This window comes from Neoarius graeffei, chromosome 25, assembly GCF_027579695.1.
Source record: "Neoarius graeffei isolate fNeoGra1 chromosome 25, fNeoGra1.pri, whole genome shotgun sequence".
Taxonomy (NCBI): domain Eukaryota; kingdom Metazoa; phylum Chordata; class Actinopteri; order Siluriformes; family Ariidae; genus Neoarius; species Neoarius graeffei.
This window is the reverse complement of record NC_083593.1, coordinates 31,276,969-31,293,342: the sequence shown is the minus strand read 5'-3', so window position 1 is coordinate 31,293,342 and position 16,374 is coordinate 31,276,969.

Below are 16,374 nucleotides of genomic sequence, written 5' to 3'. Positions count from 1 at the left end.
GCCCCTCACGCACCGACAGCTTCCTGCTAATGTACAGGATGGGGCGGTCCTCCCCCTCCACCTCCTGGGACAACACCGCCCCCAGCCCTCTGTCCGACGCGTCGGTCTGCAACACAAAAGGGAGAGAAAAGTCAGGGGAGTGTAGTAGTGGCCCCCCACACAGTGCAGCCTTTACCTCAGAGAAAGCCCGCTGGCACTGCTCCGTCCACTGGACCGGGTCTGGTGCCCCCTTTTTAGTGAGGTCAGTCAGTGGGCTGGTGATGTCCGAATAATTAGGTATAAACCTACGATAGTAGCCAGCCAGCCCCAGGAACTGTCTCACCCCCTTTTTGGTCTTGGGCCTCGGGCAGGCCGCAATCGCTGCTGTCTTATTAATTTGGGGACGCACCTGCCCGTTGCCCAAGTGGAAGCCCAGATACCGTACTTCCACCCGCCCAATCGCACACTTCTTCGGGTTGGCAGTGAGACCCGCCCGCCTCAGCGACCTAAGGACGGCCCTCAGGTGTTGCAAGTGCCGCTGCCAGTCGTTACTATAAACAATTATATCGTCCAGATATGCAGCCGCGTAGGTGGTGTGGGGCCGGAGGACCCTGTCCATCAGCCGCTGAAATGTAGCAGGCACCCCAAACAGCCCAAAAGGAAGTGTGACGAATTGGTGTAAGCCGAACGGAGTGGAAAAGGCCGTTTTTTCCCGGGATAGTGGAGTCAAGGGGATCTGCCAATATCCCTTCGTCAAATCCAGTGTCGAATAAAAGTGAGCCGTGCCTAGTCGATCGAGCAGCTCATCAATACGAGGCATTGGGTACGCGTCGAATTTAGACACCGCGTTGACTTTTCTATAGTCCACACAGAACCGGACCGACCCTTCGGCCTTGGGGACCAAGACCACCGGGCTGCTCCAGTCACTGTGGGACTCCTCGACGATGCCCATTTCGAGCATGGTCTGAAGTTCTTCCCGAACCACCTTTTTTTTGTGTTCGGGTAGCCTGTAAGGGCGGCTACGCACTACCACCCCCGGGGGCGTCTCTATGTGGTGCTCTATGAGGTTAGTGCGACCAGGCAGGGGTGAGAACACATCCGAAAACTCGGCCTGCAACTGGGCAACCTCCGTGAGTTGGGCCGGGGAGAGGTGGTCTCCACAGGGGACCGGAGAGGTACGTGATGCCAATGTCCCTTTTTGAACCTCCGGCCCCAGCTCCGCCTTCTCCGGAACTACCGACACCAATGCCACGGGGACCTCCTCGTTCCAGAGATTAAGCAGATTGAGGTGGTAAATCTGTAGCGCCCCACCCCTGTCCGTTCGCCTCACCTCATAGTCGACGTCCCCGACTCGCCGTGTGACCTCAAAGGGTCCTTGCCACTTGGCGATCAATTTGGAGCTCGACGTGGGCAACAGTACGAGTACCTTATCTCCCGGAGTGAACTCTCTAAGGCGCGTACCCTTGTTGTACAGGTGGGCTTGCCGTTCCTGGGCCTGCCGCAAATTCTCCTGAGTTAGGTGGGTGAGAGCAGAGGTGGAAAAACCCGGGTGCAGAAAGTTAAAACCCTGCCACATTTTTGCTCCAGCCAATTCAATGAACAGCTGATCCTAATTACCACATCCCCTAAGCCAGGTTGATGAGCTAATTGGTGAAATCACCTGTGTTGAGAGCACAGGCAGAAGGAAAACCTACGCAGGACTTTTACTTTGTCAATCCAGTTTTTCCACCTCTGGGTGAGAGTGTGGAGTTTTGCGCGCAGGTCCATAACGTATTGGATTTCGTTTTTGCTTTGTGAAGGTCCCTCCTCCCAATTTTCCTGCAGATGTCTAGGATGCCGCGCGGCTTACGCCCATATAACAATTCGAACGGGGAGAACCCCGTGGAGGCTTGGGGGACCTCTCGCACTGAGAGCAGCAAGGGTTCGAGCCACTTATCCCAATTATGTGCGTCCTCACTTACGAATTTTTTAATAATATTCTTGAGGGTGCAGTTGAACCGTTCTACTAAACCGTCCGTTTGTGGGTGATACACACTGGTGCAGATCGGCTTAATCCCCAATAACCCATACAGTTCGCGAAGTGTCCGTGACATAAACATAGTGCCTTGATCAGTCAAAATCTCTTTCGGGATTCCAACTCGGGAGATGACGCGGAAGAGTGCCTCCGCAATACTGCGTGTGGAGATATTGCGCAGAGGCACTGCTTCCGGGTATCGCGTTGCATAGTCCACCAGGACTAATATAAAGCGGTACCCTCGTGCTGACCGATCTAATGGCCCAACGAGATCCATCCCAATTCTTTCGAACGGGGTCTCGATTAGAGGTAGAGGGCGCAAAGGCGCTTTTGGAATGGCCGCTGGATTTACTAATTGGCATTCGCGGCACACCGTACACCACCTACGGACATCTCCGCGAATCCCTGGCCAATAGAATCGGGCCATTATTTGGGCTAGTGTCTTATCCTGCCCTAGGTATCCAGCCATGGGATTAAAGTGAGCCGCCTGGAATACCAATTCTCGGCGGCTCTTTGGAATTAAAAGCTGCGTGACTCGCTCTTTCGTCTGAGTGTCCTGCGTCACTCGGTATAATCTATCCTTTATAATAGAGAAATAGGAGAAGGACGGGGTGGTGTTCGGCTGGAGCGTTTGACCATCGATTACTCTCACTTGGTCAAATGCATGCCGCAGAGTCTCGTCTCGCGATTGTTCTAATGGGAAATCCGCGAGGGATTCCCCAACAGAAAGAGGAGGAGCCGGTGGCTCCTCACTCTGTCGCGGAGATGACGTAGACGGCTCTGCGACAGCAGCTCCAGCCAAACCGACACCGGGACCTCCCCCTGTCAAATGGCAGGACCCACTCTTTACTAGGCGCATCATTAAACCCCGAAATCCCGGCCAATCAGTCCCCAAAATTAAAGAGTGGGTAAGGCGAGGATTAACCGCCGCCTTCACTATAGATTTTTCCCCTCTGAAAAATATGTGGACCGACACCAAAGGGTAGCTGTGAACATCCCCGTGCACACACAACACCTTCACCCCCTGTGCTCCCCCCAATGCCTCGTCTTGCACCAGGCTTTGGCGGATCGAGGTCTGATTGCAACCAGAATCCACCAACGCCTGATATGTAGCCCCTTGGACACTCACCGGTATGCGATACGCTCCGGCCCGATCGAGGGCAGCCTCTGGCGCGTCGGGGATCCGTACCACCGCGCCCACCTCCATTGCTGCGCACTGTTGTTGCAGGTGGCCCGGCTCCCCACAGCGCCAGCAAACCGGCCCGGGCTTTCCCTCTGCACCGATGCTCTGGGGCTCACTCACCTGAGGGGGGGGGAGAGACAGACACAGAAGGGAGAAACGGGAGGGCACCACGGGTGCGGCGTTCCGGCTGGGGTGGAGCCGGCCCCCGTCTCCGTGGTGGGGGAATGGGGCGAGGATGGGACACAGAAGGGAGGGGAGAAAGAGAGAGAGAAGAGGAGAGAAGAGAAGACGTCGTCGGCTGTCCTGCCGCCGGAACAGCCACCAAATGATCCTCCGCCAGTCCTACTGCCTGATCCAGCGACGCCGGGCGGTGGCACTGGACCCACTCCGCGGTTCCGGCTGGTAAGCGGGCGATGAACTGCTCCAGCACCACCTGATCGATGATTCCCTCGGCGTCGCGATCGTCGGCCCTCAGCCACCGCCAGCAGGCGTCCCAGAGCTGCTGGCCAAACGCGAACAGCCGGCTGACTTCCTCCAATCGCAGCGCGTGGAAGCGCTGGCGCTGTTGTTCTGGTGTGCGCCCCACGCACTGGAGGATGGCCCAGCGGAGGTCCGCGTAGGCTAGCCGGCGGTCGGCGGGGAGCTGTAGCGCGGCCAGCTGCGCCTCTCCCGTCAGGAGGGGGAGGAGGCGCGCCGCGCGCTGCTCCATTGGCCACCCCGAGGCTTCGGCGACCTGTTCAAACAATGTGAGGAACGCCTCGGGGTCGTCCTGCGGGCCCATCTTGGTCACGGTGAGGGGAGACGGGCCCGCGGCCGGGGCGCTGGTGGACCCCGCCGACGCGAGGAGATGCCGGAACGCCTCGCGATCTTCCTGCTGGGCCAGCACCAGGGCTTCGAAGTGCCGCTCTTGTTCCTTTCGGAGCGTGACGAGCGCCTGGTGCTGGCTTTGCTGAGCCGTGGCGAGGGCGTGGACCAGGTCGGCGAACGGGGAGGATTCCATGGGGCTGCTGGGTTGGTGCTCCACCTTGTCCCGGGTTTCGGCACCACTGTAGAATGTCCCTTAGGTGTAGGTGGAGCACAGAGGACGGCAGGACAAAGCTTCAGGTAAGGAACTGCTTTATTGCCAGACTTTTCAGTTTAACAATATTTCAACACAACACACACACACACGCTGTGTTCTCGTCCCGGGTAGAGCTCTCCTCTGCTCTCCCTCTGTCTCCTTAAATAGGGCGCAGTTACTGGGAAGACACACAAACACAGGTTAATTACCGTCAGGTGTAGTGATTCTGCCACTCACCTTCCCTGTCTCTGCCCTCCTGTCACAGACCGGCGCTTGACCACGCCCCCGCTGCCACAGTATTGTTGTGCATGTGGGAGCAAATGATGTTTTCAGAGAACAGCTGTTTGTCCAAGATGATTTCAGAAAACTTTTTTCTGATCTCTATAAGACTGGAATACAATCTTTTATTAGTGGCCCACTCCCAGCGAGAGGAAGTTTTGCATTTTCTCGACTCTTCAGTCTTAACACCTGGCTTGGAAAAACTTGTTTTTCATTTGGTATGAACTTCGTAGACAATTTTAACCTTTTCTGGAATCGCAGAGAATTCTTCAAGCCAAATAGCACTGAACTCAGCTGGATTGGAGCCAAGGTCTTAGTAGACCATTACAGACTTGCAATCTTTTCTCAGCCAGCATTGAGGAAAACAGTTGATAAGATGTCGCAGACTGACAGTTACAAAAAACAATACCTCTGCAAAGACAAAACAATCATCTTTGCAAGTCATCATCAAGGACACACAGACATCTGATCTGCCAGACTGCCAAGATTCAAAGACAGACTGCCAAAAATCAGAGACAAACTGCCATACAAAGAACTCACCAATTTCTCGCTCTTCTGACTTCACTATGCCATCTCCATCTTCCACATGCATGGATTTCCCAAATAGTATGCAGAGATTGCTCCCAATGGCTACACTCTCTTTTTCCAGCCCAAATCTGTCGCGACAAGCAGTGTACCCAGTTCACCAAAACTGTGTTTGCCCAGGACTTTCAGCTGGCTCACCATCTAAAAGATACATGTCATCTCCAATCCTTTCACCCTCAAACCAAATGGAACATTCAGTGGTCCCCAAACTACGGCCCACGGGCCGGATACGGCCTGCCTCCACATTTTGCCCGGCCCCCTGAACAATACCAGAGATGCATTATGATTTTTTTTTTCAGTCTGGCCGCGTGATCGTGACTTGTACATGCATAGAAATGTAACATTCTATTCCACCCTTCTGCAGTCTGTGCCATATCTGAAACCCCTCCCTCAAAAAAAAAAAAAAATCCTGGACACACCACTGTCAAATAACACGGAATAATGGCGAAAAGATTAGGTAAGAGAAAAATAGATTCAGAATGCAGGGTATTTAACCTGCAGTGGACAAACGATTATTTTTTTTGTTAAATGCAAAGAAAAGGCTGTTTGTCTCATCTGTCAAGAGACAGTGGCTGTATTCAAAGAATACAATCTGCGCCGACACTATGAATCCCGTCACAAAGACAAGTATGATAGCTTGCAAGGCCAAATGTGAGCAGACAAACTCTCAAAGCTAAAAAGTATACTGTTAGCTCAGCATTTGTACGCCAAGCTCAGCTGAACCAGTCGTCTGTTTGAGCGAGCTTTCGGGTTGCTCAACTGATAGCTAGCAGCGGTAAACCTTTCACTGATGGAGAATTTGTCAAGAAATGTTTGAATGCTGTCACGGAGGAGGTGTGTCCCGAGAAGAAAGATGTCTTTAATGCCGTGAGTCTGTCGGCGACTACAATCACAAGACGCATTGAAGAACTTGGGGGTAATGTATATGCCCAGCTGCAGCAGAAGACGAAAGAATATGACTTTTTTTCATTAGCACTGGATGAGAGCACGGATGTGCAGGACACAGCGCAGCTGCTAATTTTTATTCGTGGAGTTAGCGCAAACTTTGAAATGTGCGAGGATCTGGCAGCCCTCCAAAGTCTCAAAGGGACTACGACGGGGGAGGATATTTTTGGCAAAGTATGCCAAACCATGGAAGACTTGAACCTGGACTGGTCAAAGCTTGTTAGCATCACGACTGACGGAGCTCCTAGTATGGTGGGCGCGTCTCGGGGTCTGATCGGGCTCGTGAACCGGGAGATGGAAGAACGGGGTCTTATCGCCCCGCTACAAGTCCACTGCCTAATTCACCAGCAAGCAGTGTGCTGCAAAGTGTTGAAGTGGGATTCTGTCATGAAGGTTGTGGCATCATGCATAAACTTCATCAGGGCAAAGGGACTTAAACACAGGCAGTTCCAACAATTCCTGTCTGAACTGGAGTCTACGCATGGCGATATGCTTTACTACACAGAGGTCAGATGGTTGAGCCGCGGCAGAGTTTTGAGGCATTTTTACGAGCTGCTACCTGAGATAAACGCATTTCTTCATTCAAAAGACAAAACGGTCCCCGAGCTGATCGACCCAGAATGGAAATGGCACCTAGCATTTTTAACAGACGTGACAGAAATACTGAACAGCCTTAACTTGCAGCTACAAGGCCAAGGGAAACTAATCTGTGACATGTATTCCCACATAAAAGCATTTGAGGTGAAACTAGCGCTGCTTTTGGATCAAGTGAAAAACAACAACTTCATCCATCTTCCTGCTACCCAAAACCTCTCTACAGAGAACCCAGCGGTCCCGTTCCCAGCTGAAAAGTGTGTGGAAGCACTGGAAATGCTGAAGGCGGAGTTCGGTGTGCGATTCCGTGAACTACATGTTAATGCAAAAGATATCCGCCTTTTCCAGAACCCCTTTGTTTCCGACATTGATGAAGCCCAGCCTTCTTATCAGTTTGAGTTGGCCGAGTTACAGAACTGTGATGCCCTGAAAGATGCATTCAAGCCCAACAGTCTCATTGACTTCTATGCCGCCCTCCCAAACAACACGTACCCAAACATTAAAAAACACGCAATGAAGATGTCCACAGTTTTTGGCAGCACGTATATCTGTGAGCAAACCTTTTCACGCATGAACCACCTGAAAAGTCCGATGAGATCAAGATTGACAGATGAACATCTCCATCAGTGTTTGAGACTTGCTGTGACTAAAATGGAACCTGACATTGAACTTCTCACCAGCCAGATGCAGGCCCACAGTTCACACTGATGAACATATATAGGTAAGCTTACTTTTCTGACTTGAACGAGCCATTCTGAGTACAAACAAATATAATCATAATGAAATCTACTGAGATAAAATCCGTTCTACAACCATACTGGTAGTGAAATGTATTGTGTTGGTAGGTGTTGGTATCAGTTCGGTTTCATAGCCTGCTTGCTTTCTGGTTTTCAGAGTGAAGATGATGAGAGACAGCTGCAAACAGTTGTGTCTACAAGAAAGTTAATGTTCCATGGTCTTTTTTTCTGTGAAAAACTTGAAAAGGGTTATTTGGTTATTATTTATTTCATAAATAGTGTTATTTATTTCATTAATAATGTTATTATTTATTTTCTGATTTTTTTTCCTGTCAAGATCCCAGAAAGGGTTAATTTTAGGTTATGTGTGGCTTTCTGGAAAACAATAAATGTTTACGTTTAGACACCTCTGCGATCGTCACACTTTTTGTTACAAACTGGCCCTGGCCCGCCGTCAGAGACGGGAAAAGTTATTTGGCCCTCACAGGAAAAAGTTTGGGGACCCCTGATTTAGAAAGTCTTGTTTGATGTACTCTGGGTCCCTGCAAATGGGTGTAGTTTTGAAAACCAGCTGGGACCCAATATGCCTATGCCATTCTCTATTCCTGTGTTGATAAGAAATAGAAAACATAGAGCACATTTAACCCAGGGTGTAAACCAATCTAATCTCCTTCCTGTTTTAAAACAATATCAGAGTGCACAAGCAGATATTACTTCTAGACTTTCTGTAAAGCTAGCTCTTCTGAACGTTAGATCACTTTTAAACAAGTCATTTTTAATTAATGATCTTATCTGCAAACACAATCTTGATTTTTTGCTTCTAATTGAAACTTGGCTGGATCAACCAAATAGTGCTACCACCCTTATTGAAGCAGCTCCCCCAAATTTTAATTTTTTGAATGTTACCCGACAAGGGAAAGGTGGAGGGATGGCAAATATATTCAAAGTCTCTTTTCAATGTAAACAATCCTCACTTGGTGATTTTACATCCTTTGAACACTTCTGTGCACTTGTTACATGCTCTCCTAACATATTATTATTAACTATTTATAGGCCTCCGAGACATTCAGCCAAAGTCTTTCTTGAAGAGTTTGGTGAACTGTTGTCAGTCATTTGCTTAGAGTTTGATTGTCTTATTATACCTGGGGATTTTAACTTGCATGTAGATAATACTGAAAACACTTATGCCAAAGAACTACTTGCACTTATTGACAACTTCAACCTAGTATAACATGTACAGAGGCCGACCCACTCTCGTGGTCATACCCTTGACCTCGTCATCACAAAGGGTCTTACTGTTTCTACTACTGTTGTTGACCTGGCCTTATCTGATCATTTTTGTGTTTTCCCTGATGTTTCTATGTCTCCTCACATTCAGAACAGCTCAACGACTATGGGTAGGAGAGTCATAAAAGACAACATATGTGCTCTCTTTGAGCAAGCTCTCTCTCAGAACTCAACCAAAATGTCAGACTCTGTAGATGATTTACTGGAAATTTTTAATTTAAATATGACCCAAATTATGGATGATATTGCTCCATTCAAAATCAAAAGAGTCAATGATAAGCAGAAAGCACCATGGAAGCAGTACCCGGCTGTTAAACTGCTAAAGAGAGAATGTAGAAAGACTGAAAGAAAATGGCGCAAATCTAAACTTCACATCCATTATCAAATCCATAAAGAGATGCTTTGTAATTATAATTATGAAATTCGTAAAGCAAGATAGTCTTTCTTCTCCAATATCATAAACAGGAATATGAACAATGCCCGTGTGCTATTTTCAACAGTAGAGAAGCTAACTAATCCCCCACCACAATTAGCACCTGAACTTCTCTCAGTTAATAAATGCAATGAGTTTGCATCCTTCTTCAAAGGTAAAATTGATAAAATACGGCAGAATATTGCTCATAATATATCTCAGCTGCAAATAATTGAAAAACTGCAATCACCAGTGACACAGACAGATAACTTCAACACAATGTCAGAATTTTGTTTAATTGATTATGAGACTCTTGAAAAAACTGTACAAAATCTCAGTTCCTCAACATCTGAATTGGACATTCTGCCCACCAACTTTTTTAAGTCTGTTCTTCATCTTATAATTACAGATGTGCTTCAAATTATAAATACATCCCTAGAGACTGGCGTTGTTCCTGTGTCCCTGAAAAAAGCCGTTGTAAAGCCCCACTTAAAAAAAAATAATCTGGATCCTTCAGTATTAAATAACTACAGGCCAATATCAAATTTACCATTCATCGGGAAAATCCTTGAAAAAATTATCTTCAATCAATTAACTGCCTTCTTGATATCAAACAGCTGTTTTGATCATTTTCAGTCAGGTTTTCGTGCCAATCAGAGCACTGAAACAGCGCTGATTAAAGTTATAAATGACATACGTCTTAATACTGATGCAGGCAAAACATCGGTCCTGGTATTACTGGACCTCAGTGCAGCTTTTGATACTGTTGATCACAACATACTGCTATATCGACTTGAACACTGGGTTGGATTGACTGGTAAAGTTATCAATTGGTTAAATTCATACTTAAAAGATAGAAGCTTCTTTGTTACCATGGGAAATTGTTCCTCAATGTCAATATCCTTGACCTGTGGTGTCCCCCAGGGGTCGATTCTTGGACCATTACTTTTCAACCTTTATATGCTCCCACTTGGGCAAATTATCAATAACAATTCAATTTTGTATCACTGCTATGCAGATGACACCCAAATTTATTTTGCTTTATCACCTAATGATTATGCCCCCCTTGAATGTCTCTACCAGTGTATCGATCAAATCAACAACTGGATGTCACAAAATTTTCTTCAGCTGAACTCAGATAAAACAGAAGTAATTCTATTTGGAAAAAAAGATGAAAGACTCAGGATTACCAGTATTCTTGACACAAAAGGGATTAAAACTAAAGAAATGGTTAAAAATCTTGGTGTTTTCATTGACAGCGAGCTAAACTTTGACAGTCACATGAAAGCAATCACTAAAACGGCATTCTATCACCTAAAAAACATTTCCAAACTAAGAGGACTTATGTCAAAAAATGATCTGGAAAAACTGATACATGCCTTCATCTCTAGTAGGGTTGATTACTGCAATGGCCTTTTCACAGGCCTGCCAAAAAAGACCATCAAACAACTTCAGCTGGTGCAAAATGCAGTGGCTAGGGTTCTCACACGAACAAAAAGAACAGAGCACATTACTCCAATTCTAAGGTCCCTTCACTGGCTTCCAGTAAGCTACAGAATTGACTTTAAAGCATTGCTGCTGGTGTACAAATCTCTAAATGGTACAGGGCCCAATTACCTCTCTGATATGTTGCAGCAGCCTAACCCAATCAGATCTACCAGATCGCAACAGAAAAATTTACTATTAAAACCTGTTGTTAAAACAAAGTATGGTGAAGCAGCTTTTAGCTACTATGCAGTGCAGCTATGGAACCAACTGCCAGAGGACATTAAAAATGCTCCTGCTGTTGGCAGCTTCAAATCTAGGTTAAAGACCAAGCTGTTTTCAGATGCTTTCTGTTAAATAATTAATATTGTCTTCTTTACATGTTTTATAATCTGTACTTTTACAGTTTCTGCATGTTTCAAATTTTACTTAACTTTTATTCTATTTTATTCTGCTGGTTTTTTTCTCCCCCTATTTGAACTTCTACTTCATTTTATTATTTCATTTCTACTATTGTTTAATTCTTATTATATTTTTTCCCATTTATTTTATGTAATTTTATTCTCTATTGTTTACTGTTTTGCTTTTACTTCTGTAAAGCACATTGAACTGCCACTGTGTATGAAATGTGCTATATAAATAAACTTGCCTTGCCTTGCCTGTAGAACAGGATAAAGCGGCTAGAGATAATGAGATGAGATAATACTCACTTTAAGGAAAGCATCAATGTCGCCTACTGCTGGAATGAAGTCAGGAATAAAAGGCTTCAGCTTATGGTCCAATTCAATTGTCTGTGGTGTGTATCTGAAGGGAGAGCATTTGTAATGGGTCATTTTCATGTTACATCAGAGTAAAATGTGTGAACATGTATTTCCATTTTTAAGTAGTGTTACAAGAATTCAAGCTCTCAGTCCGAAGTGAGAGTTTCTGTGGTTTGTGTGGGACTGTGTATGATGTATTGGAAAAGTTTTTGATATCTGATCTGACACAAAGATAGTCATAATCTGCTGGATTAGCAGCCCCCCACACAAAGATCACGACATGCACTCGTGTGAAATGAGGTTTAGTTCAGTGGGTTCTGAAAGTATTCAGAAATCCAGGTAGTAAATGTAACTCTTTTTAAATTAAAACACAAAAAAGCACACAAAAACTGAAGGGGTCTGAAGACTCATCTCATCTCATCATCTCTAGCCGCTTTATCCTTCTACAGGGTCACAGGCAAGCTGGAGCCTATCCCAGCTGACTATGGGCGGAAGGCGGGGTACACCCTGGACAAGTCGCCAGGTCATCACAGGGCTGACACATAGACACAGACAACCATTCACACCTACGGTCAATTTAGAGTCACCAGTTAACTTTACCTGCATGTCTTTGGACTGTGGGGGAAACTGGAGCACCCGGAGGAAACCCACGCGGATACGGGGAGAACATGCAAACTCCGCACAGAAAGGCCCTCGCCGGCCCCGGGGCTCGAACCCAGGACCTTCTTGCTGTGAGGCGACAGCGCTAACCACTACACCACCGTGCCGCCCGGTCTGAAGACTCTCCAAGCCAATTTTCTTTAACGTTTACTTAAAAAAAAAAAAACTTCTTGCTGTGAGGCGACAGTACTAACCACTACACCACTGTGCTGCCCCCGTTTCAGTAAATGTCTGCTTTATATTATTTAAAGCTTGTGTCAAACACAAGGCCCACAGGCCAAATCCATCCTGCATGCTCATTTCATTTGGCCCACGTGAACTTGGAAAAAATAGTTGTGAAAAGGCTCACAGTAGGCCTACACTACTGCTCAATATTTTCACACTATCCAAATTCACAGCAGGTCCATAGCATAGCAACTGCATTTGTATATCACTAAACACATCACTTAACCAAAACCAACAAGCTTTTCATAATGCAACCGTGGTGTTTCCCCCCATCTCTTCACTCTCTCTGTTGAGTTACGTGTCGATCCTGAGACACCAGCGATGCTTTCTGCTCCTCGGACCTGTCCGATTCATCCTGATGCCCTACATCTGGCTGGAGTCTTATCATATTGCTCCTATGGAGGACGGCCCCATATGGACACTCGAAAGTCACACTTGGAAGTTGGCTCTGGACACTTATAGTTTTGTTGTTATGGCTGAGGCTACAATTGACATGATAACTTTAGGACTGCAGTTCTCATGAACAGTTTTGCACTCAAGTTTCCATCAATTAACAGTTAATAACTTCAACAAAATAGACTTCATGTTAAAACTATGATGAATTTCCTGGTAACACAACTGCACTTTATGACGACATAGGACACACTTATAGAAGCAAGTTATTTATGCTCACGCTATATGTCATCGCCCAGATGAAGATAGGTTCCCTTTTGAGTCTGGTTCCTCTTAAGGTTTCCTCCTCATGTCGTCTGAGGGAGTTTTTCTTTGCCATCATTGCCACAGACTTGCACATCAGGGATAAATTAGAGATAAAATTAGCTCATGTTTAAAGGCTTTAATTTTCTGTAAAGCTGCTGTGCAACAATGTCTGTTGTTAAGAGAGATCTACAAATAAACTTGACTTAACCACACTGGTTTCTATTAATAACTTGCTCTGAAATGCGGGTGCAAATCAACATTGATAGTTGCACTTCATGTACGTTACACTCATCTAAAATCGATTCAGAAGTACATCATGTGTTGTGCTGGCAGTGGCATAACCAGAAATTAATTGTAATGTGATGAGGAAATGTACAAAATTAAATCATACCCGTCTGTACAATTAAACTGGGAAGTGCGATACAGTTGAGTCTTTCAGTTGGATGTCAGACAGCAGCTGGAGTGGTCAGGACACAACTTTATTTAATCATTTAAGGCACAATCTACCATTAAACAATTTTCATAACTTTGTCATAAAATATAACCCCAATCCCCAAAAAGGTCTGACACTGTGTAAAATAAATAAAAGCAGAATGAATATTTACAAATCATGGAAACCTTATATTTCATTGAAAACAGTACAAAAGCAACATATCAAATGCTGAAACTCATCTCATCATCTGTAGCCGCTTTATCCTGTTCTACAGGGTCGCAGGCAAGCTGGAGCCTATCCCAGCTGACTACGGGCGAAAGGCGGGGTACACCCTGGACAAGTCGCCAGGTCAACACTGGCCCGACACATAGACACAGACAACCATTCACACTCGCATTCGCACCTACGGTCAATTTAGAGTCACCAGTTAACCTAACCTGCATGTCTTTGGACTGTGGGGGAAACCGGAGCACCCGGAGGAAACCCACGCAGACACGGGGAGAACATGCAAACTCCACACAGAAAGGCCCTCACCGGCCACGGGGCTCGAACCCGGACCTTCTTGCTGTGAGGTGACAGTGCTAACCACTACACCACCATGCTGCCCCGAGAAATCTTATTGTTTTCTGAAAAATATACGCTAATTTTGAATTTAGTGCTAGCAACATGTTTCAAAAAGGTTGGGACAGGGGCAGCAAAAGACTGGAAAAGTCATGTAATGCTAATATATAAACAGAGAGAGAGAGCAGCTACAACCCCGATTCCAAAAAAGTTGGGACAAAGTACAAATTGTAAATAAAAATGGAATGCAATGATGTGGAAGTTTCAAAATTCCATATTTTATTCAGAATAGAACATAGATGACATATCAAATGTTTAAACTGAGAAAATGTATCATTTAAAGAGAAAAATTAGGTGATTTTAAATTTCATGACAACACCACATCTCATAAAAGTTGGGACAAGGCCATGTTTACCACTGTGAGACATCCCCTTTTCTCTTTACAACAGTCTGTAAACGTCTGGGGACTGAGGAGACAAGTTGCTCAAGTTTAGGGATAGGAATGTTAACCCATTCTTGTCTAATGTAGGATTCTAGTTGCTCAACTGTCTTAGGTCTTTTTTGTCGTATCTTCCGTTTTATGATGCGCCAAATGTTTTCTATGGGTGAAAGATCTGGACTGCAGGCTGGCCAGTTCAGTACCCGGACCCTTCTTCTACACAGCCATGATGCTGTGATTGATGCAGTATATGGTTTGGTATTGTCATGTTGGAAAATGCAAGGTCTTCCCTGAAAGAGACGTCGTCTGGATGGGAGCATATGTTGCTCTATAACCTGGATATACCTTTCAGCATTGATGGTGTCTTTCCAGATGTGTAAGCTGCCCATGCCACACGCACTAATGCAACCCCATACCATCAGAGATGCAGGCTTCTGAACTGAGCGCTGATAACAACTTGGGTCATCCTTCTCCTCTTTAGTCCGAATGACACGGCGTCCCTGATTTCCATAAAGAACTTCAAATTTTGATTCGTCTGACCACAGAACAGTTTTCCACTTTGCCACAGTCCATTTTAAATGAGCCTTGGCCCAGAGAAGACGTCTGCGCTTCTGGATCATGTTTAGATACGGCTTCTTCTTTGAACTATAGAGTTTTAGCTGGCAACGGCGGATGGCACGGTGAATTGTGTTCACAGATAATGTTCTCTGGAAATATTCCTGAGCCCATTTTGTGATTTCCAATACAGAAACATGCCTGTATGTGATGCAGTGCCGTATAAGGGCCCGAAGATCACGGGCACCCAGTATGGTTTTCCGGCCTTGACCCTTACGCACAGAGATTCTTCCAGATTCTCTGAATCTTTTGATGATATTATGCACTGTAGATGATGATATGTTCAAACTCTTTGCAATTTTACACTGTCGAACTTCTTTCTGATATTGCTCCACTATTTGTCGGTGCAGAATTAGGGGGATTGGTGATCCTCTTCCCATCTTTACTTGAGAGCCGCTGCCACGCCAAGATGCTCTTTTTATACCCAGTCATGTTAATGACCTATTGCCAATTGACCTAATGAGTTGCAATTTGGTCCTCCACCTTTTCCTTTTTTGTACCTTTAACTTTTCCAGCCTCTTATTGCCCCTGTCCCAACTTTTTTTGAGATGTGTTGCTGTCATGAAATTTCAAATGAGCCAATATTTGGCATGAAATTTCAAAATGCCTCACTTTCAACATTTGATATGTTGTCTATGTTCTATTGTGAATACAATATCAGTTTTTGAGATTTGTAAATTATTGCATTCCGTTTTTATTTACAATTTGTACTTTGTCCCAACTTTTTTGGAATCGGGGTTGTACAATTATTGACGCCTTAATGATCTTTTGGCCATTGCAAAAGTAGAAAAGACTTTCAATATGTAAATTGTGCATGAATAATTACTCAAACATCCACTGGAAAAAAATGAGTTGATTCCCAATTACTTAGCATATCAGATCATGCGACACTGTTCCACAATTATCGACATCCAGATGAATATTTATTTTAATAATAATAATAATAATAATTAAAGCCGCTAGCGGCCTTGACGGGCCCTCGCACATGTGGTTCCGCAACCCAGGACATCCCGCCACCCAACAAAACAGTCACATGTCATATATTCATCAAATGTTCAAAGGTGATGTGCATGCTGCAAATGCCATGACTGCTTGACAGATGAGAGATAGTCAGACAAAGACTGTGTGTGTGTGTTTCTGTGGTGTGAAAATGTACATTTATATATGTACAAAACTATACATGTGTCTCTTCCTTATATCTATCTCACTCTGTAATCTTAAGTCATCTTAGCTTTCCTGTGTCTGCAGTGTGTGTGTGTATATGCAGAGTTTTCATATGTCTGCAACAAAATGCACAATGATGGCAGGTCACTAATATATAGATTTAGGCACTGCCTAAAAACGGAGCTCCCATCTGTTTCTGGGTTGTAGAATTTTCTTATATCCTTGCCAGTCTCTTTTGTTTTATTTCTTTACTGGCT